A 27,903-nucleotide genomic window follows, 5' to 3' on the forward strand; every position below is an offset into this window, starting at 1 on the left:
GTGATGGTGATGATATATTTTCGTTAACTTGCTGGTCGTAAGTGGGGCTTGCGATAAGGTGCTGGTCGTAAGTGGATCGGACAGTGAGGATCGTTGGATGGATGACGACGATACGCCTAGCGTCTTATCGCTAGGTGAGTGATGCGGTAAGGAGGTGGCCGTATTAGGATGACGATACGGCCAGCTAGTTACTGCGAGATAGTGTTACGGCTAGCTAGTTACTGCGAGATAGTGTTACGGCTAGCTAGGTACTGCTCAATTCGGTACTAACAAGCTTTTATCCTCCAACTTCTAAGACGATGAGTCAGAGACTTTGGAAGAGTGAAGAGCTCTTTGAGAGGCTTATCGAAGAGAATGGTAGTGAAGATGGATTGGATTACTCGAGTATTGCTGTCGAATATTGGATGAGAGGTATATGAGACTTGAGAGCTTTCTTATGCGATAAGGTGGTGGTGGTAATGGTGTCGATACGACTAGCCAATTACTGTTCAATTCGGGACTACCAAGCTCTTATCTCGCAACTTCTAAGACGATGAGTCAGAGACTTTGGAAAAGTGAAGAGCTCTTTGAGAGGCTTATCGAAGGGAATGGTAGTGAAGATGGATTACTCGAGTATTGCTGTCGAATATTTGATGCCCTTGTCTGAGTTTTGCTTCTCGTATTTATAGTGGTGGAGAGGGATTGCCTTGATGACAACCAGCTAGTAACCGACGTATTTATTCCGTGTCATTACTCCTGAGAGATACGTTAAGGGCTAGAGGATCTGACCGTCAGATGAATATTCGAATTTCTCGAGGGACGGCTAAGATGTTACCGCGTGTGCGGTAAGCTACCGGCCGGTAACGCCCGTCTTTAAGTGGCAGATACGGAATATTTACGACTAGTGCGGTTATGGATTGCGCAATAACCCTCTGGCCGTAAGATTGCCTAGCACTGGCAGGTGGCTATCGCGTGACACGTGTCAGATATGCTTAGTGCCAAGCGGGTATGGATTCGGTGACCGGAGTAGCGACTTGGGCCATTATCGGGCCTTCTTATTTAGCCTCGCGGGTTTTACCCTTACAAAGCGGTTGTTCCTTTATTCTACAGGCACCTCGTGGGGCGAATATTTGCCCATACACTAATAGTTTCTTTCTATTTCACCTTTTGTGTGGGAATGCGTTCTAAATTACTAACTTCTGATTCAAAGAAAAGTAGTACTAATAGTTTCTTTCTATTTCACCTTTTGTGTGGGAATTTAGGGCTGATTTCTATTTCCTCTCTCTCTACTTCCTCTCCCTCCCTCTTACGTGGGGATCGCTATTTCCAAGGCGGCTGTGGGCAGTAAGTGTCTCCACAGACAAAAGGAATAAATGTTCTGAAACTAATTTCCAAAGTTTTTTTTTTTTTTTGATGAAGGAACTAATTTCCAAGTTTCATACAACATTCTTCAATTGAACAAAAAAAAAAGTTCTCATACAACATAATAGGTTGGATCCATGAATAATAGTGTGATTACTTTCCAAGATTAATAATAAACTAATTTTGAAATTCATTGCTTCGGTCAAAAAAGTGTGTATTTACACATTAATAATCTAATAAATTTATTTTTTTAGGTTAAATTGAATATATTTCGTAGAATTTTATCAGCAAATAATGATCATTTGAACCTAACATCTTTGATTGTACGCTAATTTCGTTTTTAGGTTGGATCCATGAATATTTAGATGTTCATGGTGATTTAAAATGGTCCACTGAATCAAAGAAAAAAATTGACAAAATAAAGATTGGCTCACTGAACCAATCTTTATTTTGTCAAATTTTTCTTCGCATATGTTGACCACCTTATACCACTATGAACCTCTAAATATTCAAGAATACATGTACTTTTGGATTGCTCGCCTCGGCTATAGTTAGATTCATTAGTCTCGTGAATCTCATTTAACCTAAAAATGAAGCTACCCCAAAACGAGACCAATAGATTCAAATCGCAGACCTATAAATGATAACTATTTGGAGTCAAAACTCTACGGAATATTTTCAAGTTAATAAAAAAGAGAATGAATTTATGAGAATGTTACTGTACAAATACACCCTTTTTTCAAAGAATCAATGAATCTTAGAAGTAGTTTGACAAAATAAAACCTCAGCCGAGAGGTCCAATCACAGTCGATCGACCCTTACTTTAGGGCTCTATTAGGATCTCTCCTTGATTCTTTATAAGTCGAACGAATCTCGTCAAGAGAAGCCGATGAAGAAGCTTCGATAAAACATTCCATGTCTTTAACCTCTTTGTTGTCTATCACCATTTTTAGGATTTGATTGAGGAGGCGAACCACGGGATCTCTTCTTCTTTGATGATTTCATTGCTCCACTACCAATTGCTAGGTAACTATAAATCTATAAATTTACAAACAACTCAATTGAAATTACAGATCCAACAAGATGACCAATATTTGTAATTTCTTTTTTTGAGATAACCAAGTTTGTAATAATTACTATTAAGATATTAGAGTTTCTCACTTTCACTTTATCAATTTTATAGGTCCTCTCTCTCTCTCTCTAAAACACATAGCAATCTCTTTCTCTGCTCCTTCTTTCTCCCTCTCTCTGAAACACAGCCATATCTTTCTCTGCTCTTTCTCTCTCTAAACCAGTTGCCAAAAATGGGGAAGACAATCAAGCAAAAAAATTGCAAAACCAGACCAATTCTAACTCTCTCTGTCTCTAATGGGATAAGAGAGCGCTCGTACCATTCTCATACCCACATTCCCCTCCCCTCCCCCATTTTATAAATTCATTTCCATCCTCCTTTCATTTTATAACAGAGTAGGTCTCTTGAGTGCTTTTGTAAAAATGAATATACCACAAGAGAAACCTGTGGCTTTCCCTCACCAGTTCCACAGAAGAAACCCGCCATCTCGATTAAAACCTTCCACAGTCAAATTCGTATCAAAGAACCTCCCCTTCAATTCTCTCAAGCTCAATAAGTTGCGTAACATTGAAGCTGTTCAGCCATTACAATCTATAAGACTTGAAGAAAATTCAGATAATGATGTTCCACACATGAAATTACAACTTGTTGTGTTCTCTAACTACGGGAATAACATGTTATTCCCTAACTATCTCCAACAACAAATACTACCAGTGAGGTTGAGAAGGTGTGAGCTACAGGCCTCTCTTTGGGTGTCTGAGATTCTCAAAATTCCTGTCAGAGTAACTCAAGAATTCACGATTCATACTGAAAGTGCAACCGTTTTCTCAGGCCGGGTCACATTGGAGGATCCGAAGGGTCTTCTTTGCAGAATACATGTAAATGTTCATACACAGACACAAACAGGTTAGGATTATCTTACTCTATTCCGTATTTTTAAATGTGGGTTTTATACTTTAGGGTTTTTATTTTTGTTGGTTGAAATGAGATTCTATCTATTCCGTATTATTAAATGTGGGTTTTATATTTTAGGGTTTTTATTGTTGTTGGTTTAAATGAAATTCTTATTTCAATATTACAGTTACAAGATCCGTCCGGCCGGAAGACGGAGTTGACCTGAATCTCGCCGTAAGGCTGGTTGTGGCATCCCTCGCAAATATTTTGAATAATATATGATTGATGGTGATGTTGTGGAAGGTTAGGTTTGAATCGGTCAAGGTTAGATTTTGATTGAGAATTGCATGTACCTAAAAGATTATTATGACTTAGGTTTTGATGAACATGTTGCAATATTTTGAAAGAGTGTTAAGGAAGATTATGAACCTAATTTTAATTTGTGTTGCTTAAAATTCTTAACATTTTCTGTTCTTGACTCACAAGACCTATGTGGTGCCCATCTTGCTTCTGATAGAGGAAAGATTGGTTAAAGTGATTGTTTGGAGTCATTGTACTAATTCTTTACATTTTATGTTATACTCAGGGCAAGTTAAAAAAATCTACTAAGGGCAAGGTTAAAACACCTAAATGGTGGATTGAAAATTTAGATCTTTCGAGTAGTGGAGTTGAATTAGTGAAATAGTGATAGTAGAGGAGGGCGAGCTCCACTAGTCGGCGTTCTAAATTACTAACTTCTGATTCAAAGAAAAGTAGTACTAATTGTAGACGGTAAAATGTCTACGGGTCGGAAAGTCTAACAGTCAACGGGTGGACAGTCAAAAATCTTGTCGGGTCGGGTCGGATGCTTCGGGGACCGGCTACGTGTCGAAAAGAACCTGCACACAAAAAGAGAGAAGAGATCGTGAAGCCTCTGGGACACCGGGATGGTGCCGGCCTAAGGGGGCTCCGACGGTCAAGTCAGATACTCGGTTAAATATAAATAAGAAAGTCAAAGTGGGCAATAGAAGGGTAACCGTCGTCGGAGTGCTTAGGTGTCGCGGCTCGTGGAGTTGTCGGAACAGATCCCCACGGTAGTGATATACTTACTGTACTAAAAAGGGTGATGGTGATGATATATTGTCGTTAACTTGCTGGTCGTAAGTGGGGCTTGCGATAAGGTGCTGGTCGTAAGTGGATCGGACGGTGAGGATCGTTGGATGGATGACGACGATACGCCTAGCGTCTTATCGCTAGGTGAGTGATGCGGTAAGGAGGTGGCCGTATTAGGATGACGATACGGCCAGCTAGTTACTGCGAGATAGTGTTACGGCTAGCTAGTTACTGCGAGATAGTGTTACGGCTAGCTAGTTACTGCTCAATTCGGGACTACCAAGCTTTTATCCTCCAACTTCTAAGACGATGAGTCAGAGACTTTGGAAGAGTGAAGAGCTCTTTGAGAGGCTTATCGAAGAGAATGGTAGTGAAGATGGATTGGATTACTCGAGTATTGCTGTCGAATATTGGATGAGAGGTATATGAGACTTGAGAGCTTTCTTATGCGATAAGGTGGTGGTGGTAATGGTGTCGATACGACTAGCCAATTACTGTTCAATTCGGGACTACCAAGCTCTTATCTCGCAACTTCTAAGACGATGAGTCAGAGACTTTGGAAAAGTAAAGAGCTCTTTGAGAGGCTTATCGAAGGGAATGGTAGTGAAGATGAATTACTCGAGTATTGCTGTCGAATATTTGATGCCCTTGTCTGAGTTTTGCTTCTCGTATTTATAGTGGTGGAGAGGGATTGCCTTGATGACAACTAGCTAGTAACCGACGTAATTATTCCGTGTCATTACTCCTGAGAGATACGTTAAGGGCTAGAGGATCTGACCGTCAGATGAATATTCGAATTTCTCGAGGGACGGCTAAGATGTTACCGCGTGTGCGGTAAGCTACCGGCCGGTAACGCCCGTCTTTAAGTGGCAGATACGGAATATTTACCACTAGTGCGGTTATGGATTGCGCAATAACCCTCTGGCCGTAAGATTGCCTAGCACTAGGGCTGTTCATCGGTTGGATAACCGAATTTTTCGGCCCATCCAAAGGCCGAACCGAAACTTTCGGTTAATGAAAAATTCTGGCCGAGCCAAACCGGGCGTGGTTCGGTTCGGTTATCCAACCGAACACTATATGAGCGGTTTGGTTCGGTTGGATAACCGAACCAACTGCTGTACTTCTTATATATACAATTCTCATTTTTCGACCTACTGCGATTTCTCATTTTCGGACTTACTTGGAGTCTTGGATATGGTTGATATGTTAACACTTTGATGTTTTGATGGAACTAACATTACTATTCAATCTCCACCACTCATCACTTTACATTCCCATCATATATTATTATATTTAACTATTTATATACATATATAATATGTAAAAGATATAAAACAATGGGTTGGTTCGGTTTGGCCGGTTATCCGCCAAGGAAATCCAAAGGCCGAACCAATCCAGTCGGTTTTGATTATGTAGTATCCGAGCCAATCCGGGCAGCTCTTGGATCGGTTACCGAACCGCCAAAATGGGTTTGGATCGGTTTGGTTTGGTCGGTTCGGATGATATATGTGCACCCCTACCTAGCACTGGCAGGTGGCTATCGCGTGACACGTGTCAGATATGCTTAGTGCCAAGCGGGTATGGATTCGGTGACCGGAGTAGCGACTTGGGCCATTATCGGGCCTTCTTATTTAGCCTCGCGGGTTTTACCCATACAAAGCGGTTGTTCCTTTATTCTACAGGCACCTCGTGGGGCGAATATTTGCCCATACACTAATAGTTTCTTTCTATTTCACCTTTTGTGTGGGAATGCGTTCTAAATTACTAACTTCTGATTCAAAGAAAAGTAGTACTAATAGTTTCTTTCTATTTCACCTTTTGTGTGGGAATTTAGGGCTGATTTCTACTTCCTCTCTCTCTACTTCCTCTCCCTCCCTCTTACGTGGGGATCGCCATTTCCAAGGCGGCTGTGGGCAGTAAGGGTCTCCACAGACAAAAGGAATAAATGTTCTGAAACTAATTTCCAAAGTTTTTTTTTTTTTTTATGAAGGAACTAATTTCCAAGTTTCATACAACATTCTTCAATTGAACAAAAAAAAAAAAGTTCTCATACAACATAATAGGTTGGATCCATGAATAATAGTGTGATTACTTTCCAAGATTAATAATAAACTAATCTTGAAATTCATTGCTTCGGTCAAAAAAGTGTGTATTTACACATTAATAATCTAATAAATTTATTTTTTTAGGATAAATTGAAAATATTTCGTAGAATTTTAACAACAAATAATGATCATTTGAACCTAACATCTTTGATCGTACGCTAATTTCGTTTTTAGGTTGGATCCATGAATATTTAGAGGTTCATGGTGATTTAAAATGGTCCACTGAATCAAAGAAAAAAATTGACAAAATAAAGATTGGCTCACTGAACCAATCTTTATTTTGTCAAATTTTTCTTCGCATATGTTGACCACCTTATACCACTATGAACCTCTAAATATTCAAGAATACATGTACTTTTGGATTGCTCGCCTCGGCTATAGTTAGATTCATTAGTCTCGTGAATCTCATTTAACCTAAAAATGAAGCTACCCCAAAACGAGACCAATAGATTCAAATCGCAGACCTATAAATGATAACTATTTGGAGTCAAAACTCTACGGAATATTTTCAAGTTAATAAAAAAGAGAATGAATTTATGAGAATATTACTGTACAAATACACCCTTTTTTCAAAGAATCAATGAATCTTAGAAGTAGTTTGACAAAATAAAACCTCAGCCGAGAGGTCCAATCACAGTCGATCGACCCTTACTTTAGGGCTCTATTAGGATCTCTCCTTGATTCTTTATAAGTCGAACGAATCTCGTCAAGAGAAGCCGATGAAGAAGCTTCGATAAAACATTCCATGTCTTTAACCTCTTTGTTGTCTATCACCATTTTTAGGATTTGATTGAGGAGGCGAACCACGGGATCTCTTCTTCTTTGATGATTTCATTTCTCCACTACCAATTGCTAGGTAACTATAAATCTATAAATTTACAAACAACTCAATTGAAATTACAGATCCAACAAGATGACCAATATTTGTAATTTCTTTTTTTGAGATAACCAAGGTTTGTAATAATTACTATTAAGATATTAGAGTTTCTCACTTTCACTTTATCAAATTTATAGGTCCTCTCTCTCTCTCTAAACACATCGCAATATCTTTCTCTGCTCTTTCTCTCTCCCTCTCTCTGAAATACAGTCATATCTTTCTCTGCTCTTTCTCACTCTAAACCAGTTGCCAAAAATGGGGAAGACAATCAAGCAAAAAAAATTGCAAAACCAGACCAATTCTAACTCTCTCTGTCTCTAATGGGATAAGAGAGCGCTCGTACCATTCTCATACCCACATTCCCCTCCCCTCCCCCATTTTATAAATTCATTTCCATCCTCCTTTCATTTTATAACAGAGTAGGTCTCTTGAGTGCTTTTGTAAAAATGAATATACCACTAGAGAAACCTATGGCTTTCCCTCACCAGTTCCACAGAAGAAACCCGCCATCTCGATTAAAACCTTCCACAGTCAAATTCGTATCAAAGAACCTCCCCTTCAATTCTCTCAATATCAATAAGTTGCGTAGCATTGAAGCTGTTCAGCCATTACAATCTATAAGACTTGAAGAAAATTCAGATAATGATGTTCCACACATGAAATTACAACTTGTTGTGTTCTCTAACTACGGGAATAACATGTTATTCCCTAACTATCTCCAACAACAACTACTACCAGTGAGGTTGAGAAGGTGTGAGCTACATGCCTCTCTTTGGGTGTCTGAGATTCTCAAAATTCCTGTCAGAGTAACTCAAGAATTCACGATTCATACTGAAAGTGCAACCGTTTTCTCAAGCCGGGTCATATTGGAGGATCCGAAGGGTCTTATTTGCAGAGTACATGTAAATGTTCATACACAGACACAAACAGGTTAGGATTATCTTACTCTATTACGTATTTTTAAATGTGGGTTTTATACTTTAGGGTTTTTATTTTTGTTGGTTGAAATGAGATTCTATCTATTCCGTATTATTAAATGTGGGTTTTATACTTTAGGGTTTTTATTGTTGTTGGTTTAAATGAAATTCTTATTTCAATATTACAGTTACAAGATCCGTCCGGCCGGAAGACGGAGTTGACCTGAATCTCGCCGTAAGGCTGGTTGTGGCATCCCTCGCAAATATTTTGAATAATATATGATTGATGGTGATGTTGTGGAAGGTTAGGTTTGAATCGGTCAAGGTTAGATTTTGATTGAGAATTGCATGTACCTAAAAGATTATTATGACTTAGGTTTTGATGAACATGTTGCAATATTTTGAAAGAGTGTTAAGGAAGATTATGAACCTAATTTTAATTTGTGTTGCTTAAAATTCTTAACATTTTCTGTTCTTGACTCACAAGACCTATGTGGTGCCCATCTTGCTTCTGATAGAGGAAAGATTGGTTAAAGTGATTGTTTGGAGTCATTGTACTAATTCTTTACATTTTATGTTATACTCAGGGCAAGTTAAAAAAATCTACTAAGGGCAAGGTTAAAACACCTAAATGGTGGATTGAAAATTTAGATCTTTCGAGTAGTGGAGTTGAATTAGTGAAATAGTGATAGTAGAGGAGGGCGAGCTCCACTAGTCGGCGTTCTAAATTACTAACTTCTGATTCAAAGAAAAGTAGTACTAATTGTAGACGGTAAAATGTCTACGGGTCGGAAAGTCTAACAGTCAACGGGTGGACAGTCAAAAATCTTGTCGGGTCGGGTCGGATGCTTCGGGGACCGGCTACGTGTCGAAAAGAACCTGCACACAAAAAGAGAGAAGAGATCGTGAAGCCTCTGGGACACCGGGATGGTGCGGCCTAAGGGGGCTCCGACGGTCAAGTCAGATACTCGGTCAAATATAAATAAGAAAGTCAAAGTGGGCAATAGAAGGGTAACCGTCGTCGGAGTGCTTAGGTGTCGCGGCTCGTGGAGTTGTCGGAACAGATCCCCACGGTAGTGATATACTTACTGTACTAAAAAGGGTGATGGTGATGATATATTGTCGTTAACTTGCTGGTCGTAAGTGGGGCTTGCGATAAGGTGCTGGTCGTAAGTGGATCGGACGGTGAGGATCGTTGGATGGATGATGACGATACGCCTAGCGTCTTATCGCTAGGTGAGTGATGCGGTAAGGAGGTGGCCGTATTAGGATGACGATACGGCCAGCTAGTTACTGCGAGATAGTGTTACGGCTAGCTAGTTACTGCGAGATAGTGTTACGGCTAGCTAGTTACTGCTCAATTCGGGACTACCAAGCTTTTATCCTCCAACTTCTAAGACGATGAGTCAGAGACTTTGGAAGAGAGAAGAGCTCTTTGAGAGGCTTATCGAAGAGAATGGTAGTGAAGATGGATTGGATTACTCGAGTATTGCTATCGAATATTGGATGAGAGGTATATGAGACTTGAGAGCTTTCTTATGCGATAAGGTGGTGGTGGTAATGGTGTCGATACGACTAGCCAATTACTGTTCAATTCGGGACTACCAAGCTCTTATCTCGCAACTTCTAAGACGATGAGTCAGAGACTTTGGAAAAGTAAAGAGCTCTTTGAGAGGCTTATCGAAGGGAATGGTAGTGAAGATGAATTACTCGAGTATTGCTGTCGAATATTTGATGCCCTTGTCTGAGTTTTGTTTCTCGTATTTATAGTGGTGGAGAGGGATTGCCTTGATGATAACTAGCTAGTAACCGACGTAATTATTCCGTGTCATTACTCCTGAGAGATACGTTAAGGGCTAGAGGATCTGACCGTCAGATGAATATTCGAATTTCTCGAGGGACGGCTAAGATGTTACCGCGTGTGCGGTAAGCTACCGGCCGGTAACGCCCGTCTTTAAGTGGCAGATACGGAATATTTACCACTAGTGCGGTTATGGATTGCGCAATAACCCTCTGGCCGTAAGATTGCCTAGCACTGGCAGGTGGCTATCGCGTGACACGTGTCAGATATGCTTAGTGCCAAGCGGGTATGGATTCGGTGACCGGAGTAGCGACTTGGGCCATTATCGGGCCTTCTTATTTAGCCTCGCGGGTTTTACCCTTACAAAGCGGTTGTTCCTTTATTCTACAGGCACCTCGTGGGGCGAATATTTGCCCATACACTAATAGTTTCTTTCTATTTCACCTTTTGTGTGGGAATGCGTTCTAAATTACTAACTTCTGATTCAAAGAAAAGTAGTACTAATAGTTTCTTTCTATTTCACCTTTTGTGTGGGAATTTAGGGCTGATTTCTACTTCCTCTCTCTCTACTTCCTCTCCCTCCCTCTTACGTGGGGATCGCTATTTCCAAGGCGGCTGTGGGCAGTAAGGGTCTCCACAGACAAAAGGAATAAATGTTCTGAAACTAATTTCCAAAGTTTTTTTTTTTTTTTATGAAGGAACTAATTTCCAAGTTTCATACAACATTCTTCAATTGAACAAAAAAAAAAAAGTTCTCATACAACATAATAGGTTGGATCCATGAATAATAGTGTGATTACTTTCCAAGATTAATAATAAACTAATCTTGAAATTCATTGCTTCGGTCAAAAAAGTGTGTATTTACACATTAATAATCTAATAAATTTATTTTTTTAGGATAAATTGAAAATATTTCGTAGAATTTTAACAACAAATAATGATCATTTGAACCTAACATCTTTGATCGTACGCTAATTTCGTTTTTAGGTTGGATCCATGAATATTTAGAGGTTCATGGTGATTTAAAATGGTCCACTGAATCAAAGAAAAAAATTGACAAAATAAAGATTGGCTCACTGAACCAATCTTTATTTTGTCAAATTTTTCTTCGCATATGTTGACCACCTTATACCACTATGAACCTCTAAATATTCAAGAATACATGTACTTTTGGATTGCTCGCCTCGGCTATAGTTAGATTCATTAGTCTCGTGAATCTCATTTAACCTAAAAATGAAGCTACCCCAAAACGAGACCAATAGATTCAAATCGCAGACCTATAAATGATAACTATTTGGAGTCAAAACTCTACGGAATATTTTCAAGTTAATAAAAAAGAGAATGAATTTATGAGAATATTACTGTACAAATACACCCTTTTTTCAAAGAATCAATGAATCTTAGAAGTAGTTTGACAAAATAAAACCTCAGCCGAGAGGTCCAATCACAGTCGATCGACCCTTACTTTAGGGCTCTATTAGGATCTCTCCTTGATTCTTTATAAGTTGAACGAATCTCGTCAAGAGAAGCCGATGAAGAAGCTTCGATAAAACATTCCATGTCTTTAACCTCTTTGTTGTCTATCACCATTTTTAGGATTTGATTGAGGAGGCGAACCACGGGATCTCTTCTTCTTTGATGATTTGATTTCTCCACTACCAATTGCTAGGTAACTATAAATCTATAAATTTACAAACAACTCAATTGAAATTACAGATCCAACAAGATGACCAATATTTGTAATTTCTTTTTGTGAGATAACCAAGGTTTGTAATAATTACTATTAAGATATTAGAGTTTCTCACTTTCACTTTATCAATTTTATAGGTCCTCTCTCTCTCTCTAAACACATAGCAATATCTTTCTCTGCTCTTTCTCTCTCCCTCTCTCTGAAATACAGTCATATCTTTCTCTGCTCTTTCTCTCTCTAAACCAGTTGCCAAAAATGGGAAAGACAATCAAGCAAAAAAATTGCAAAACCAGACCAATTCTAACTCTCTCTGTCTCTAATGGGATAAGAGAGCGCTCGTACCATTCTCATACCCACATTCCTCTCCCCTCCCCCATTTTATAAATTCATTTACATCCTCCTTCCATTTTATAACAGAGTAGGTCTCTTGAGTGCTTTTGTAAAAATGAATATACCACCAGAGAAACCTATGGCTTTCCCTCACCAGTTCCACAGAAGAAACCCGCCATCTCGATTAAAACCTTCCACAGGTAAATTCGTATCAAAGAACCTCCCCTTCAATTCTCTGAAGCTCAATAAGTTGCGTAACATTGAAGCTGTTCAGCCATTACAATCTATAAGCCTTGAAGAAAATTCAGAGAATGATGTTCCACACATGAAATTACAACTTGTTGTGTTCTCTAACTACGGGAATAACATGTTATTCCCTAACTATCTGCAACAACAACTACTACCAGTGAGGTTGAGAAGGTGTGAGCTACATGCCTCTCTTTTTGTGTTTGAGATTCTCAAAATTCCTGTCGGAGTAACTCAAGAATTCACGATTCATACTGAAAGTGCAACCGTTTTCTCAGGCCGGGTCATATTGGAGGATCCGGAGGGTCTTATTTGCAAAGTACATGTAAATGTTCATACACAGACACAAACAGTAGGATTATCTTACTCTATTCCGTATTTTTAAATGTGGGTTTTATACTTTAGGGTTTTTATTTTTGTTGGTTGAAATGAGATTCTATCTATTCCGTATTATTAAATGTGGGTTTTATACTTTAGGGTTTTTATTGTTGTTGGTTTAAATGAAATTCTTATTTCAATATTACAGTTACAAGATCCGTCCGGCCGAAAGACGGAGTTGACCTGAATCTCGCCGTAAGGCTGGTTGTGGCATCCCTCGCAAATATTTTGAATAATATATGATTGATGGTGATGTTGTGGAAGGTTAGGTTTGAATCGGTCAAGGTTAGATTTTGATTGAGAATTGCATGTACCTAAAAGATTATTATGACTTAGGTTTTGATGAACATGTTGCAATATTTTGAAAGAGTGTTAAGGAAGATTATGAACCTAATTTTAATTTGTGTTGCTTAAAATTCTTAACATTTCCTGTTCTTGACTCACAAGACCTATGTGGTGCCCATCTTGCTTCTGATAGAGGAAAGATTGGCTAAAGTGATTGTTTGGAGTCATTGTACTAATTCTTTACATTTTATGTTATACTAAGGGCAAGTTAAAAAAATCTACTAAGGGCAAGGTTAAAACACCTAAATGGTGGATTGAAAATTTAGATATTTCGAGTAGTGGAGTTGAATTAGTGAAATAGTGATAGTAGAGGAGGGCGAGCTCCACTAGTCGGCGTTATAAATTACTAACTTCTGATTCAAAGAAAAATAGTACTAATTGTAGACGGTAAAATGTCTACGGGTCGGAAAGTCTAACAGTCAACGGGTGGACGGTCAAAAGTCTTGTCGGGTCGGGTCGGATGCTTCGGGGACCGGCTACGTGTCGAAAAGAACCTGCACACAAAAAGAGAGAAGAGATCGTGAAGCCTCTGGGACACCGGGATGGTGCCGGCCTAAGGGGGCTCCGACGGTCAAGTCAGATACTCGGTCAAATATAAATAAGAAAGTCAAAGTGGGCAATAGAAGGGTAACCGTCGTCGGAGTGCTTAGGTGTCGCGGCTCGTGGAGTTGTCGGAACAGATCCCCACGGTAGTGATATACTTACTGTACTAAAAAGGGTGATGGTGATGATATATTGTCGTTAACTTGCTGGTCGTAAGTGGGGCTTGCGATAAGGTGCTGGTCGTAAGTGGATCGGACGGTGAGGATCGTTGGATGGATGATGACGATACGCCTAGCGTCTTATCGCTAGGTGAGTGATGCGGTAAGGAGGTGGCCGTATTAGGATGACGATACGGCCAGCTAGTTACTGCGAGATAGTGTTACGGCTAGCTAGTTACTACGAGATAGTGCTACGGCTAGCTAGTTACTGCTCAATTCGGGACTACCAAGCTTTTATCCTCCAACTTCTAAGACGATGAGTCAGAGACTTTGGAAGAGTGAAGAGCTCTTTGAGAGGCTTATCGAAGAGAATGGTAGTGAAGATGGATTGGATTACTCGAGTATTGCTGTCGAATATTGCATGAGAGGTATATGAGACTTGAGAGCTTTCTTATGCGATAAGGTGGTGGTGGTAATGGTGTCGATACGACTAGCCAATTACTGTTCAATTCGGGACTACCAAGCTCTTATCTCGCAACTTCTAAGACGATGAGTCAGAGACTTTGGAAAAGTGAAGAGCTCTTTGAGAGGCTTATCGAAGGGAATGGTAGTGAAGATGGATTACTCGAGTATTGCTGTCGAATATTTGATGCCCTTGTCTGAGTTTTGCTTCTCGTATTTATAGTGGTGGAGAGGGATTGCCTTGATGACAACCAGCTAGTAACCGACGTATTTATTCCGTGTCATTACTCCTGAGAGATACGTTAAGGGCTAGAGGATCTGACCATCAGATGAATATTCGAATTTCTCGAGGGACGGCTAAGATGTTACCGCGTGTGCGGTAAGCTACCGGCCGGTAACGCCCGTCTTTAAGTGGCAGATACGGAATATTTACCACTAGTGCGGTTATGGATTGCGCAATAACCCTCTGGCCGTAAGATTGCCTAGCACTGGCAGGTGGCTATCGCGTGACACGTGTCAGATATGCTTAGTGCCAAGCGGGTATGGATTCGGTGACCGGAGTAGCGACTTGGGCCATTATCGGGCCTTCTTATTTAGCCTCGCGGGTTTTACCCTTACAAAGCGGTTGTTCCTTTATTCTACAGGCACCTCGTGGGGCGAATATTTGCCCATACACTAATAGTTTCTTTCTATTTCACCTTTTGTGTGGGAATGCGTTCTAAATTACTAACTTCTGATTCAAAGAAAAGTAGTACTAATAGTTTCTTTCTATTTCACCTTTTGTGTGGGAATTTAGGGCTGATTTCTACTTCCTCTCCCTCCCTCTTACGTGGGGATCGCTATTTCCAAGGCGGCTGTGGGCAGTAAGTGTCTCCACAGACAAGAGGAATAAATGTTCTGAAACTAATTTCCAAAGTTTTTTTTTTTTTTTTTGATGAAGGAACTAATTTCCAAGTTTCATGCAACATTCTTCAATTGAACAAAAAAAAAAAAGTTCTCATACAACATAATAGGTTGGATCCATGAATAATAGTGTGATTACTTTCCAAGATTAATAATAAACTAATTTTGAAATTCATTGCTTCGGTCAAAAAAGTGTGTATTTACACATTAATAATCTAATAAATTTATTTTTTTAGGATAAATTGAAAATATTTCGTAGAATTTTAACAGCAAATAATGATCATTTGAACCTAACATCTTTGATCGTACGCTAATTTCGTTTTTAGGATTTAAAATGGTCCACTGAATCAAAGAAAAAAATTGACAAAATAAAATTGGCTCACTGAACCAATCTTTATTTTGTCAAATTTTTCTTCGCATATGTTGACCACCTTATACCACTATGAACCTCTAAATATTCAAGAATACATGTACTTTTGGATTGCTCGCCTCGGCTATAGTTAGATTCATTAGTTTCGTGAATCTCATTTAACCTAAAAATGAAGCTACCCCAAAACGAGACCAATAGATTCAAATCGCCGACCTATAAATGATAACTATTTGGAGTCAAAACTCTACGGAATATTTTCAAGTTAATAAAAAAGATAATGAATTTATGAGAATATTACTGTACAAATAATCCCTTTTTTCAAAGAATCAATGAATCTTAGAAGTAGTTTGACAAAATAAAACCTCAGCCGAGAGGTCCAATCACAGTCGATGGACCCTTACTTTAGGGCTCTATTAGGATCTCTCCTTGATTCTTTATAAGTCGAACGAATCTCGTCAAGAGAAGCCGATGAAGAAGCTTCGATAAAACATTCCATGTCTTTAACCTCTTTGTTGTCTATCACCATTTTTAGGATTTGATTGAGGAGGCGAACCGCGGGATCTCTTCTTCTTTGATGATTTCATTTCTCCACTACCAATTGCTAGGTAACTTCTGATTCAAAGAAAAGTAGTACTAATAGTTTCTTTCTATTTCACCTTTTGTGTGGGAATGCGTTCTAAATTACTAACTTCTGATTCAAAGAAAAGTAGTACTAATAGTTTCTTTCTATTTCACCTTTTGTGTGGGAATTTAGGGCTGATTTCTACGAGACTTATCTTTTAGATGTTACGAACTTTTTAGATTATGCACATGTTGTTAGATATTCCGATAAAATGTTTAAAAATTGCTCATGGTAACTTATATTCGATACAAGCATAAGAATCTGTCCTCTTCATAGTGTACAAGTAATAGTTGAATTGACAGTACCAATAGTTTCTCGTACTAAAATTTTTCTTTTTTCCATGTTGAGTTTCTTCTTCTTCTCTCATCTCTAAGTATAATTGTTCTTTATTCTTTTCTCTTTCTTGTTTTGGATTTCTGTTTTTCTTTAATCAAACTTTTGCTTTTACCCCCATCCTTTTAGTTAACAATCTCTTCTTCTTTCTCTTACTTGGGTTTTTTATGATACGGGCCAACCAACCATGATTAGTTATTAGTAGAAGTTAATTAAGCAATATAATGAATATTATCAATTTATTTTTCAATCAATCCAAGTAAATGATGTGGAAAGTGTTTCCTCTGTTTCTCTTTAAACTGCCTTGTTCAATCGATTCCATATCCTTCCATCACTTCCCTGGTAGCCTGAGATCACCAGCATTTAATAATGTTCCACTAGGTTCCAGTGCCTTATGTATGGAGGGTCGGTTGTGTAAGAACCTAGTGGTCCACGATACCATTCTCCATCATATGTGATCCGATCCATAGCTTGTTCAATGCTTAAAACCTCACACGGTCTTAACCCGGAATTGCTTTAGCCAATTGTTTCCTGAAAGATCAAAAGCATTACTTCGGTCCGTGAAACGATTTTTCATAATAACAGAAGATTATAGAATACGAGAGACCAGTGAAGAGTTTCTTACCTAAGATCTTCCGGGATGTACTTATTGGGCATGTGGTCAGCTTCCAGTATTGTGGTCAGTTCAGAGCCACTGGCCCAAAGAAATAAAGCGTGGCTAGGAATTTTCACTCCTGGCCAGATACCACCATTAGCTTCTAGAACAGCTAAATCACGCCTCTTGCTCTCAATAGCTTCTTCTTGAAGTTGCTTATACGTCTTCTTCTCATGTCCCTCAAGGGTAACCCAAGGAGGGATTCCTTTCCGTTAGTTTGTGAAAGAAAGCTGTACCAGCAGATCCTAGTCTAACTGGAGATATTCAGACAAGACTAGATTAGGATTTTCGCGTAATGAAGTATAAGCTATCCTAGTCCCTAGAATAAGTTTTCTGAAAACAACATATGAAACATGAAGCCCCCAGATATAAATAATTGATCGAAATATCATACAACTCCAGAGGGAAAGCATCCTAATTGCAGTATGCAGTGCAAAACCTAAGATGCTCGTCAACTAGACCACACATGTGATGCTCCTATCTAGAGACAGCTTCGACAAGAACCTGGATTATTTGTTCTTCAGTCTAAAGTTTGGTATTTGGTTAATATGAGCCTTTTAGCTCCGATATAAAACACATTTCAGATTATTAAAAACGATTGAGTACTTAGAATGGTTCACTCAGTAAAAAGTTAAAATAAAACATGTCAAATAGTACTTTCACTACAAGCATGTTTAACATGTAAATGATATTGCTACTAGTTCCTTAGAATGATATTCCAACATTCAACAGTTCTTCATTACCCCAATGCCCGATTAGGATAATAATCAATTCCAAATTGTGGAAGTACCAGATAGTGGGATACAGAACTAACCTTCCCAAGTAGCAACTGCACTCTCCAAGCCGTAAACCATGTGAATAGGTGCCCACTCATCCATATCCTCCCCCCAGATGAAGGTGTCCTCATCAATCTCAGCTATCACTCCAAGCCCTAATTGGCCATCTGGTGTACCCAAAAGGGAGGATTATTGCGCTGATATTGATTTACTGCAAACAAAATGGAGTTAGTTCTTCTCCCCCACTTAGATTTGAAATCTGTTCCATGTTTGGAAATGATGGTTGTCTTTTATTTACAATATCATTATTGTTCAACTTACAATAAAAAATTAGATGAAAAATGTAATTGCCCTGCAAATATCAAAATCATGCCCTGTCCGCACACTATTTTCGGTATTCGGTGAGGATATGTGTAGGGCATAATATCATTGTTGAAATAGATTACCCGTTTATTTGACCTTGTACTTGGCGATAATAAAAATTGGGAAAAAAGAGGTGGAAAATGACAATGCTGCCTTCAACCTCTTTTACTTGCTGTCATATTATTACGATTAAGGAGGCCAATGTAGCATTGTAGTTCAACTTCTTTGTTGATAAAAGCTAGGGTCCAAACACCCAAAAGGAGGACTGACATATTTATGCCTAATTGGGGTACTTCATATCCATATATTCGTTTTGAAGTTAGTTTCCCAGAGCTTCTGCAACAAAAGTTTGTTGGATTACATCATCAAAATCCTAAAAATCCACAAGGCATATATAATCTGGCCCTGGTTGTGCAACATTTTCCTAGGTCTTATCTACTGAGGTTTCCTTTACACCTCTATTCACCATCCAGGTAAGGCAAAATATCCGTTGGAGGTAACAAAACAAGGAAACTGAAGCAAATGTATCAACATTTATATCTCGTCTAGGCCCATGATGAAGAGGATTTCTTCACACATCATCACTTTTCTGTATCACTACACTGTATAAACAGATGGACACCGAGAACTCGAGCTCCAACTTGGAACAACTATGAATCTGCTCTGAGGAGAAATTACTGATCAGACAAAAAAAAAGTGATGGATATCTCACTCAAAGGCAAAATGACCGGCCCATCACAACCCAAATTAGTCAGGACTCGGGAGAGATTATATCATTACAGCAACACGTGATTAGCTATACGCTCGTCCATAAAACCCAAGCAGGAAATGAACGAAACAAATTTCCCTGTTATCAAGCGACATTTTATGTCACTATATCAACACCTCTCATGTTTCAATGTCACTGACCACCCCTAAAATCATTTCAAACTCGTGACATCTAGCCTTTTAAAGCAAAGAATTTCCAACTGGAAATACCGGAGCTCTACGGAACAAGGCGACAAGAAATAACTAAATAAAATATATTTGTGCTATTGATATGTGTGTGTGGGAGAGGCGAACCTGTAGAGCAATCTTCAAGCAGACATCTCGAATAGGGGGCCGTTGCAAAATCAGGTTCCACACAGCACTGAGGCCTTCAGTAAGTCGATCACCACCAGGAAGTTCCTTGTCAATCTTTTCATTGCTCTCTGGAGAGCATAACAACTCTAACAATTTAAAAGCAGGCTTTGGCAGATACGGAACTTCACCAAACTAAATACTTAGTGATTTATCAGACGCTGGGAAAGAGTCACGGAGAGTTTCTGCCTGCACAGGTTATACTTCAGTTAGATACATCAAGAAAACAAGTTGCTTTCCTTTTCTCGAGTTGCAAATAGAGTTTGGAAGCGTGAACATTACACACCACAGTCAGAAGAAATGTTTCATATACTGAAGTTGCAGTTGTGGATGAGAAGAAGTCGTTCTCTTTTTCTGCCTCTCCAAATAATTTGTAATGTACACGTAATGTCAACTCGTGCCCCTGAAAACATCCAATCATTCAGGTCAGTGATCATGCTTTTAGTCATAGAAACACAGCGATAAAGAAAATCAGTACCATCTCACCAACAGGAAAGTAATTAAGTATTGCTAATCAAAAGCTTAAAGGAAACTTTGAGGCTTATGAAAATATACAAATAAATAAAGCACTGAAAAAATTTAATGCATGAAAACAGCGGGGAACCTTTGACTATTATTCGTCAATGCCCCACGATCCTCACTCTGATTCATAAACTACATCTCTGTGGTATCCTTATCACTCGTTACTGCTAGTGCTAATGGCTTAAGGCCAATGGTTAGAAGTCAGTGGTGCTAGTTGCTACACCCAAGTAACTATGATGCACCCATCACTAATTAGTGGCAAAACAAGTACACTATGTAAGTCGTGTTCACGACAAAATGCAACTACGAAGCTATAACCAACTTATTTTTTCTTGCAATGCTGCAAAATTAGCTTCTTAAGTATATATTTGTTAATCAGCAGAAAAACGTGAGAATGAAAAATACAACTGGGATGAGTGGATACCTCAAAAGTTCAAATAATCTGACAATATATGTTTCTGTAAGAGCTTCCACGCATCTAACTCCAATGCACACTGCAAGTTTTACTAGAGTAAATAAGCTTCCATCTTAATAAACAATAAATAAAGAAATGGTCTTGCAAGTTTCACTTAAACAAACCAGGCTTCCAAGACTACGACTGTTAAATCCCACTCTTTCATTAGCAACCCATACACTAGAAAAACCATGCTAGAACAAGCATCCAAAACCAGGAAAAGCAAGCATTAAGAACATTGGAGTATCTTATAAGAACTAACCGAGTAGGAAAACAAACAGTCACAGAAGTATCGTCATATCTGGTTATAAAAACTTAAAAACTAAATATATATACCATGAAATACCAAAAGATTTATTATCAGTACTACCTCAACTCCCAAACACGCAAGCAAAGAAAACCGAACATCGGAGCCTCCTGCTATAGCTATTTGCTTGTAAGCCTCTATTATACGCATGAAAGCTGATCTTTGTATATGATCTTTTTCTTCGTCGGTAAGATCAATAACAGGTGCAGAGATCTTTGGAAGGATATACTGACTGTATAAAACAATAGGACTCGTCGTGGACACCACACTGTCTGAAGCAGCTACACTTACACCAATTTCCTCAGACCTATCTGCTGACATGGAAACAGACGAAGGGAAGACCGGGAGAACACTGCCATCTGAACTTGTAACTTGTTCAGAATTTGCTCCTAAATCAACATTAGTAAAATGAGCACCACCAAAATTTTCCGGCATAGCATCTTCACAAGAAGTGGAATCCAGACTAGGTATTCCACTTTCCATTGTCCCCATGTCATGGATTTCTGACGGAATAGCCTCACTGCCATCCGTCCCCCCAATTGGACCAACAATGGTATATGGAAGATTAGCATCAATGAGTACCCCCTACTGTAGTTGAATCATTCCTGCTAGAAGAAACTGAAGCTATCTCCGAGATGGGTGCTGCTAGTTGCTCATTCAACTGATGATATTTCTGCAGTTCCCACAGAGAAATGAACATTGTAAATATGTAACACAACAGAGATTAAATAAACTGTACAAAATTAGAGTTATTGATCCAGTTCAAGGTAAATTCATGTTGCCGAGTCGAAGAAATAATTACACTGACATCTTCTACTCCCGATGATTGAGCATGTAAATGTGATGTGACCTGTGAAAACATCGTAGAAAGTGAAGGAATATCTGATACGAGCGACATCAGAAGTGTCGCAAGGGAATTACTGCCACCTATATTTGAAAAAGAATCCATGTTCAGCGTTGGTTCTTCATCTTCTTCAAGTTTAGGAGCAAGCCGTCGCGGATTAGCCATGACTACTTCAGCGAGCAAGTCGGGATAGATACTCGAAATAAGGATCTCCAAAGATCCAGCGGCTTTGTCACCTTGAGCTACTAAAGCGCCAAACATGGCAACAAGTTGCTGCACAGGTCCCGTCTCTTCATCCATCAACGGAGATGTTTTTCCAATCAAAGGACTACTCTTATCTAAATTAGGATTGCTATCCCTATTTGACCTTTCTGAGAAGTCTCCGGTGGGTTTCGCACGTTTTCCAGGCTTGTTGTTATTCTCCTGTGTATAACTGATCTCTTCAATCGCAGATCTCTTCCTGCCGGAATCATGTGTAGATTCACAGGCTTTCATCAAAGGTTTCTCTTCCTGCGCACAACACCACCGCGGTTGCAGAGTTAAGAAGGTACAAATTCAAATAAACATGATGGATCCAAATGCAAATAACTTGCACGATGGGTTTTGACAAGTCATGCTCTTTGCTAAAGATGATCTAATGAATAACCAGATCATATATTACCATCACCATCTCAAGCGAATGGCTTCGCCAACCATATAGCACTATAGCTTATGTATTGTTCAATCACCATACACAAGCATTAATAAGTATGAAACGAGAACAAGAGAGCAGACAAATACCTCAGAAGGATGTGACTCACATTTTCCAGTTTCCGAACTTCCAAAAATCCCTGCAACTTCAGGAGATTCCTGTTCGGCCAAATCTTCAGATTTGATTTCTTTCATTGCACCAACTAGCCGATTGCGCCACTTCAAGAAGCAAACAAAGGTTTTATTGTATTACTTTTACATGCACAATAACAGATAGCACCAACTAGGAAGAATATCTCCACTCCCACCTACAAGCTAAAACTATGTGATTTACTCGTAAGAAAATAAGTAGACGGGACATACTGGCGCAGCACCGAGATGTGTACATTCCAAGCAGGAAAGGAACGCCTTCTTCAAAGCATGATGTACACCAATACCACGTAGCCCTTTGACAACAGAGTTTGACGGATCCAGACCAAGTAAAACTGGCACAATACGCCCATAAAATGCAGGCCTTTTGATTGCAATTGTGGAAAGACTGAAAGAAATATTAAAAAAGACACAATCATAAAACACAGAAAGACAATATTTGAACCTCATAACCAATTCGCAGATTTTATATATATACAGGTTAACAGGGAAACTACAGAACAAGATTACAGACTAAACTTGCATGACGACAATGTAAATCAAACTTATATGCTCTTAGACAAATTTTAAATATGATCTGTAAGATTTTGGGAAACCAAAATGGCCGTTCAAGACTTTACTTTGGGGAACATGATTCTGTTATTAGGACTTCTAATGCTTAGTTTATTATGGATGTCTTTACTCTTCAGATATTTAAAACTCATCAATGTGAAAGAGACAAAGAGCACCAGAGAGGATGGGGAATCTCTTATTTTCCAACACGAATGTCAATTATACTAATATATCTATAATTATACAAACATTCGTATATAAAAAACATATACGCAAGAAAAACCTACTAGTTGAGGTACTACCAACACTGCCCTGATAGATAACAAACTCCTTAGTTTTTGTGCAGAGAATACTCCTTTAATATCATTACCATAACAGATAAACAAATACTGCTTGTGGTACTCTGGTACTAGGTTTTGTAGCATATAATTGTGGTAAGACCATAACATATAACTCTAGCTTAATATATTTTGCGTATGTTCCGTAAATTGGAACAGACGAAATAGGAATACAATACGAAATACCAACCTATTGATGAGAACAATGACTGTCAAATTACTGAGTGACTTCACCATCGGAAACCTAAGCTGATCGAGCAATAAGCCCAGACTTTGACTAGCTTCAATTGATAAATTTCCAACATTTAGAACTGGATGCCCTCCCCGCAACCATGACATATTAAATCCTGCTAGTTTTCCTACAAAATATTGGCAGACAACAGTAATGCACTCTTGCACAGACAGTCTATAATGTGCGTCCAATCTCAACCTTATTTGGGAAAAATCTGATTTACCTTCAGATGATTGATCAGGGGGGAGGCTCCGCAGAACCATTAGGGTCTGGCGTGTAAAGAAGAATATTTGTTTCGACAAATTTTACAGCTAACAATCTTCTCCCATCACTTCCAGGCTTGCAGATGAAAAGCATCAACAGCAAATAAGGTAAAGCTGTGAATGAAAAACAAACGTGAAAATCTCAGACACAAGCTTCAGGTACCTGAAATGCTGATGGGTATACTGTGTCTTTGAACTTTAACATCCAATCCCACGATGATTCGAGAGACTGATCCAACTCACTTGCATACAGACCCTACAACGTTACAAATTAAAAAAATAAATTGGATAAGCAGCGCCTTCCCATGTTAAATATTCAGATGCACTCGGCATACAGCGCGTTACCCTACTTCCTTTTTTCATTCAGAAAATTCATAGAATTATAGTACATTATGACATCTGATCATAACTAGTGAGTACTGACAGTATTTTCATAGCCGGGCAACTCTTAGTGCTTGATTCAACACAACCCTTTTAATTGACTAAAAGTATACTGAAGACACATAAGAGCTAACAATTTTTATACGTTTACCTGAACTGCGACCTCCTCAAGTGTACTATGAAATAAATCTATACCACTGGTGATAGCTTGTCTAGCAACTGGGGGTGTCCCATCTTTCAGGAAAGACATCAAAACAGGTACAATTTCAGGTATGAACTCGGATAAATCGACCCAATTTCACCAACAATCCTGTTATTTTATATATATATATATATATAAAAGAGACAATCAACAGAAAAAGAAAATTTTAGAAATATGGGTAATGAGAAATCAAGGACGTAAAGAATGATCGTCAAAATGAAATCTTGATTCAAGAATAGCCAATTTCACCAATTATCCTATTTTTTTTAACCCAAACTTCAAAACCCCCATTCCAAGTACATGATTATCCTAATTAGACGAAGAAAATTATTTTTTTAGAGAGAGAAAGAAACTTACTTGGCGAGAAATTTCCGAATGGGACTAAACCTATCAGTATGCAATTCGAGGAGATCCGTGATGAACTCAGACAGCAAAGAAGGATCATTGCGCAAGAAAAGGTCCTTCAATTGAATCAAATGATCAAGCTTCAAGGGTTTATTAGTAGCAAGTTTGATCGAGTTCAATAGACTCGCGGCCTTCTCCCTCGTATTCTTTTTTTTTTTTTTTTTTTTGAATTGTTCAGCGTGTCTCGAACCCTTGACCTCTAACTGGAAGATTATATCTCTTACCACTCCAACCAAGGGTTGTTGACTTCTCCCTCGTATTCGTTGCCATCATTCTCACCATTTTTTGTTTCGAAACCCTAATTTCACTAGAGGTAGAGGGTACTAGTGATGCTTAAAAGGGCGGGTCGGGCCGGGCCTAGCCAACCCGGGTTGAAAGTGTCACGGGCCGGGCCTAGCCAACCTGGGTTGAAAGTGTCCCGGGCCGGGCTCAACCCGGGTTGGCTATACAAGGGCCCAGCCCGGGGCTGGGTATAGACCCAGGCCTGGCCGGGCCGGGCCAGCCCGGATTTTCTATAATATATATTTTTTTAAAAAATTTGAAAAACCAAAATTTAAATTAAAAAAATACAAATCTATTGTTTATTTTGAATATAACAAATTAAAACTTTAGAGACGATTTTCAATAAATAATGACATGATTTAGAAATGACTTTTGGAAAGATTTTAGGAATAGTTAATAGGATATAATTTTCATAAATAAGATTTTCATAAATAAGTATAGAAAAGATTTTTAGAAAGAGTTTTTTGAATTGATTTTAGAAATTACTTTGTGGAAATAATTAATAGAGGGTGACTTACATAAATAAATTAATAGGTTTAAGAAAGATTCTATGAAAAGATTTTTGAGAAATGATTTTAGAAATTATATTTTGAAACTAATTAGTAGAGGATGATTTATATAGGCCAACGCTTTGGGGAAAGCTAAATAGTTTCCGGGGTGTGAAATTTTAAAGGAAATATGTAAAATTTTGAAAATTTTCTGCGGAAATATATTTTATGGGGAAATTTTCCACCTCACCTCTCTCTCACCACCTCACCTCTTCTCTCTCTCCTCCATCTCATCTCTTCTCTCTGCCACCTCATCTTCTTGCCACTTCATCATCTTCACCGACAAAGGTCGCCGGTCGGTCAATTTTCCGGCCGACGACCTTCAAACATAAAACATAAAACATAAAAAAGATTTTTTTTTATTTCATCTCTCCTCTCTCTCTAAAACAAATTTTTTTTTTTTTCATCTCCTCTTTCTCTCTCTAAACTCCGGCGAAGGGGGTTTCCCTTCGCCAGAGTTTGTCCGGCAGACCTTCCAGATCTGCCGGAACAGACCATGAAGGTCTGCTCGAACAGATCTTTCAAGGTCTGCTCGGACAGAGAGATGAGATGGAGGAGAGAGAGTAGAGGTGAGGTGAGAGAGGTGAGGTGGAGGGAGGTGAGGTGGAGGGAGGTGAGGTGGATTTTTTATTTTTTCCCCTAACAACTTACAAAATAAAAATGTCAAATAAAATTGACCAATTTTTGACCAAGTCTTCACACCCCGGAAATTATTTAACTTTCCCCAAAGCGCTGGCCTTTATATAAATAGAAGATGGTTTACATAAATAGGTTAACAAGTTTAAGAAAGATTTTTGAAAAGATTTCGTGAAAGTGATTTTAGAAATTACGTTTTGGAAATAATATAGAGGATGATTTAAACAGATAAATTAACAAGTTAGGAAAGATTTTTCAAAAATATTTTATGGAAATGAATCTTTTAGGAACGATTTTGTTGGATAGATCTTTTCGAAAAGGAATGTTTTCAAATTCTCTATGAAATTTTTAAAATAAGGCATGAAAAAAAAAAAACAGGTTTTGACGGGCCTGGCCCGTCGGACCCAAACCATAGGCCCAGCCCGGGCCCAGAATAGAACCCGGGTTGGCCAGGCCCGTTTTTTGTACGGGCCGGCCTGGCCTTTATAACAACACTAGAGGGTACCGTCACCAAGTAACCGAGTTTTAACAGATAATCACGCCATTGTGTTTTATTTTCGCGTACTCAATATTTTTATACACTTTTATATTCCCGTAGCTAAATGTAAGGGTGGGAATCCAGCGGGTTCGGACCGTCTCGGGCATAATATAATCGGGTTCGGACCGATCGGTCACTACAATTGCCTAGTCTGCGACTAGTTGCCGGGCAGATCGGGCCGGAGAGGAACAACCAATTCAGGGCCCGTAGGCCGTCCGAGCCCACCCTGCCCGAGCGGGCTCCATCGGACTCGGGCCGGACGGGTTCGGGTAATTTTATTAACAAAAGTAATAAAAAGAAATAAAAAAAACCCTAAGTTCCAAGTTCATTTAAAAGTAAAAAACCCTAATGTTTCAAGTTTTCTGTGAAAGGTCAAACTGACAACTTTGTAACACATTATTCCGACAGTTTTTTTCAAATTTGAATTCAGATATTCTCTTTTGCTTAATGGTTGTATCCTCTGTGCTTTCCATGCTGTGGATGTTGACTTTGTTTCATGTGTGTGTGGACCTTAGAGTGAGATGAATGAGAATGAAGAGAGAGAGAAATATAAAAGCTACCCATCTCTTCAATCACCTATTTTCTTCAATAATCACAGCATTGATGCCAATATACAACATCCCCCTCCCACCCATTTATATTCATACTAAAAGAAAGACAAACTAAAATAAAAAACATAAATTTACATCAAGAACACCTCCAAACAAAGATAAAAACCCCTAGATAATCATAACATCTAAATGAAACCCTAGATTACAATTTTATGAAAACCTAGGGTACCAAAAGATTTATGTTAGAAGAGATCTATAAATATTTTTCTTACTTCTCCATGCCTTCATCAAGCAAAACAGATCTATAAACATCATTACGAAATTCTCATATTTTTACCCCATTTTTTTTCAACTTCCTGAAGCATAACTAAATGCTACATTCTATCAATATCATTACACCATTATCATCCCAAAAAAATCTACATGTTATACAAGTCTATTGCTTCTCCGAAACAGATCTGACCCAATAGAGTAGATTTATTTCAAAGATTTTACAACTTTCTACAATTTAAAATGAAATAAAATATAAGATAACTAATAACGAATTTGATGTTCAAAGGCTTCAACCGCTTTCTCTGATCTGTAGATCATCATCGTACAACCAACCGAACATTAA

The 27,903-nt window shown here is 38.6% G+C and overlaps 1 pseudogene across 1 annotated transcript in view; it reads right to left on the minus strand.

The window, feature by feature from the left end:
- Positions 1–16,743: 16,743 nt before the first annotated feature.
- LOC147544164 (uncharacterized) overlaps positions 16,744–27,903 on the minus strand; it is a 41,475-nt pseudogene continuing 30,315 nt past the window's right edge. Inside the window, exons 2-16 of the transcript XR_015223545.1 lie at positions 24,685–24,985; positions 24,277–24,435; positions 23,908–24,000; positions 23,705–23,820; positions 23,440–23,608; positions 22,573–22,747; positions 22,300–22,428; positions 21,478–22,029; positions 20,739–21,348; positions 20,339–20,408; positions 19,679–19,795; positions 19,336–19,581; positions 17,949–18,121; positions 17,105–17,388; positions 16,744–17,010 (exon numbers count right to left, since the gene is read on the minus strand). The product of XR_015223545.1 is annotated as an uncharacterized LOC147544164 (transcript). The remainder of the gene's footprint in view (positions 17,011–17,104; positions 17,389–17,948; positions 18,122–19,335; positions 19,582–19,678; positions 19,796–20,338; positions 20,409–20,738; positions 21,349–21,477; positions 22,030–22,299; positions 22,429–22,572; positions 22,748–23,439; positions 23,609–23,704; positions 23,821–23,907; positions 24,001–24,276; positions 24,436–24,684; positions 24,986–27,903) is intronic.

This window comes from Eschscholzia californica, unplaced genomic scaffold (genome assembly GCF_041429995.1).
Source record: "Eschscholzia californica isolate CP2 unplaced genomic scaffold, dmEscCali1.0.p SCAF_4, whole genome shotgun sequence".
NCBI classification, from domain to species: Eukaryota; Viridiplantae; Streptophyta; class Magnoliopsida; order Ranunculales; family Papaveraceae; genus Eschscholzia; species Eschscholzia californica.